The sequence below is a fragment of the Heterocephalus glaber genome, unplaced genomic scaffold (assembly GCF_053883595.1).
Source record: "Heterocephalus glaber isolate CG9 unplaced genomic scaffold, H.glaber_assembly_v1.0 deba00001457, whole genome shotgun sequence".
Lineage (NCBI taxonomy): Eukaryota > Metazoa > Chordata > Mammalia > Rodentia > Bathyergidae > Heterocephalus > Heterocephalus glaber.
This window is the reverse complement of record NW_028258305.1, coordinates 25,475,532-25,478,744: the sequence shown is the minus strand read 5'-3', so window position 1 is coordinate 25,478,744 and position 3,213 is coordinate 25,475,532. Positions and strand designations below refer to the sequence as shown.

Sequence of the window (3,213 nt, the reverse complement as noted above, 5' to 3'; positions counted from 1 at the left end):
GCCAACACTGAGGAGGTCTCCTTTGGGGCCGTGGCTTCTGTCTCAGACCCAGAGCTGAGCCCCCCTTTCACCCTTGGCAGCCTCAACTTGCTCCCCTCTGCCTGAGGAGCCCTCCTCGGACCACTGCCCCTGGAGCCTGACTCCCCTCCTCCCTTACAGTGTCCCCAGGGTTTCCAGGGGGTACTCAGGAACCCACAACACATGTCCTTCTGAGCCCTAAGCAGTGCCCCCTCTCTGCCCCAACCCACACGGCCACCCGGATTCCCCACAGGAAGACAGGGCTCTCTCACTGTCCTCCCAACTCAAGCAAACTCTCAAATTCAGGTGACTCAGGCAGAATGGAGAAGAGGCAAGCAACAGAGCTGAGCACATGCGTGATAATCCCAGCATTGTGGGAGGCTGAGGAAGGCAGATCACAAATGCACAGCCAGGCTGGGTAGCTTAGCAAGACCTTCTTTCCAAAAAATAAGGTGCAGGGGCTGGGGATCTAGCTCAATGAGAGAGTGCCCTTGGGTTCACTCCCCCTCAGACAAAGAGAGGGACAATAGCCAAGGTTCACACTGATTTTAATTGAAAATACTCTTTTTATATTTGCACCTTTTTTGCATACGTTTGCATGGGCTGCTTCTGAAGCTCCGCATTCCCCACAGAGCACTGAGAAGTAACGGATCGGATCGGTAGGCCCCAGGGGATGGGCAGGCCCCAGTGAGGTCTCCACATGCCTTGCCTGGGTTGCCTTGCCTGGGTTGCCTTCCCTGGGTTGCTTTGCGTGGGTTGCAGGAATGCAGGAACTGGGCCTGCAGTGCAGGGGGAGTGGGAAGGGGACAGGGCATCGAGTCTGTTGTGGGGAGCTGGCTGGGGGGTCCTGGGGCCTGGGCTGGAGGAGCCTCGTGGGCTGTGGCTGCCTTCCAGTGGCATGGAGCCCTGCTCTGTGCACCTTCGACTGCAGGCCACAGCCGGGTCAGTCTTAGGGGTTTCCCAAGGCCAAGGGTTTGATGATCTACAGCTCCCAGGGCTCAGTAGGAAAGGCAGTCGAGATGACAGAGGGTGGACCCCAAAAGAGGGGGACACAGAGACCCTGAGGCAGGATCCTGGGACCCAGGGTGTTGGGGTCCCACTCTTTAGGTAACACAGAAGTGGAGGCCCAATGCTAGCTGCCTTCTCGAGCCGCACATGGATTCTTGACTTATTCCCCACAGAACCCAAGACAGGATTGGAGGCAGCCGGGGCTCCAGCCTGGTCCTACATCCCTTGGTGGGTGACTTGTGCAAGTCTCTGCCCTCTCTCTTCTGCAAGTGGGGAGCTGATGACTTTCATGGCCCCCTGAGGTCTGACATCACTGCCACCCTGGCCCAGCCTCTCCTGCTTCCCTGCAGCTCAGGAATCTTCAGTCTCCACCTGTAACATCAAGTTCAAATTCAAGTATCCAGGATCCTCTGGACCTGGTATCAGCCTCAGCCTTCCCTGGTTGATAGTCCAGCAGGGCTGCTTCCACTCTGTCCCTCTGGTCCTTGCTCCAGTGGAACACGAGCCCCCTCCCGCAGGCCAACTCTGTGGATTCCACCTGTGTAGGCTCACAGGAACCCAGGCTTAGATGGGTTGCTTTGATGTTCTATGGACGGTATCCTGAAATTTATTTATTTTTATTTGTTTATCTATTTGTTCATGTTTTACCGTGCTGGGGATGGCACCCAGGGCCTTGCATGTACTAGCAAGCACTGCACCACTGAGGACCACCCCAGCCCTTCTCTTGAAATTAAAAAATTTTTAGCAAGGGGGCCTGATTTTTCATTTTGCACAGGAATCTGGAAATTATGCATCCAGCTCTGCTTTCCTCTCCAGCCACGAGCCCTTTTTCCTCTCCCCTCCTCCCTATGGAGGCTCGCTGACCCAAGAGGAAGGTCCACCTGACTCAGGAGACCTGGCTTCTGTTCCCAGAAGGAGCCCCTAATCTGATGAGGGGGGCGGGTCTGAGCCTGGGCCCTGTGGGGAGGGGGAGGGTCACACTTTTGGAAGGCAGCTATGCTTGCCACTACACCACGAAGGCTGGGTCACACTCTTGGGTCTCCGTGTCCACCTTTTCCTCCTCCTCCTTCTTCTTCTCCTCCGGACCCTGGCTGGGAACAGTGGAAGGAGATGTGGCTGTCCTGGGGCTGGAGAAGCAGAAGCTGGGTTCCCCTTTGCCCCAACCTCACCCTGCAGAGCTCCGAAGAGAAGTTTCTCCCCTCACACCCCACCAAGGAGGTCACCCAGGAAGGGCCTTTCCTGTTTGCAAATAGCCTCTCTCGGACCATGTGGGCACACCCTCCCAGGAGCTCCTGCTCTCCCTGGGCCCGAGGATGCACGGTGGCCTAGCCTCCTCAGGGGCAGGGCCGTCTTTCCCAGGCCCAGCTTTAGGGCTATGTCTGCTGCGCTGTGAGAATCAGGCCCCACCCCCACCTGGCAGCCGGGAGGTGGAGCCCTGACCTCAGCTCCACTCACCTGGGAGCCTGGCTGCAAGGTTCTGGAGAGGCCAGACCTGCAAGTATGAACCACAGATCCCAGAGCCAGACACCTTAGGCCAGTCCTGGACCCTGGGACTCTCCCCACTGGCCTCTGGCTTCTCCTCCCGGTACCTCCTTTAACCATAGCCAGGCGCACATTAGGTCAGGTACAGTACCTTCTTGTCTCTGCCATTGGAACAGCCCTCCCAGCTCTCCCGGCCATACTAACTCCACTCAGCCTTGAAAAATCTGACTCAAGCACGGTCTTTTCCAAGTTGGGTGTGGTGACGCATGACTGTAATGAATCTCAGCACTCTGGAAGGCTGAGGCAGAAGGGTCACAAGTTTGAGCTTAGCCTGGGCAATTTAGCAAGAGCCTGTTTTAAACTTTAAAAAAATTTTTAAAAAGGCCTTGAAAAAAACTCAGTATGAAGACCCCAGGTTCAATCCCTTGTACTAGAAAAAGAGGAGAGAGAGAGAGAGAGAGAGAGAGAGAGAGAGAGACTGTCTTTTCCCTGGAATCCTTCCTGACAGCAGCCTTCTCATGTGTGCCCTACGGGGAGCACTTGGCACCGCCTCTTTGCCTTGTCAGCTCAGGTCTTCGGGAGGCAGACTGCTGTCATATGTCCACCAAGATCCTGCCAGGTCTGGAGCTGGGATCAGTCTTGAGGGCTGCATAGGGGCAGAGGGGCTGTGGCTGGGAGTGGGGCACGTGGCTGAAGCATGTGCCC

At 56.4% G+C, this 3,213-nt stretch overlaps 1 long non-coding RNA gene across 1 annotated transcript; it reads right to left on the bottom strand.

The window, feature by feature from the left end:
- Positions 1–286: 286 nt before the first annotated feature.
- On the bottom strand, positions 287–2,715 carry LOC147826997 (uncharacterized). Its single transcript, XR_015453051.1, has 3 exons — positions 2,660–2,715; positions 2,008–2,113; positions 287–1,398 (listed from the first exon to the last, which is right to left on the bottom strand). It is a non-coding gene; the product is annotated as an uncharacterized LOC147826997 (long non-coding RNA).
- Positions 2,716–3,213: the final 498 nt, after the last annotated feature.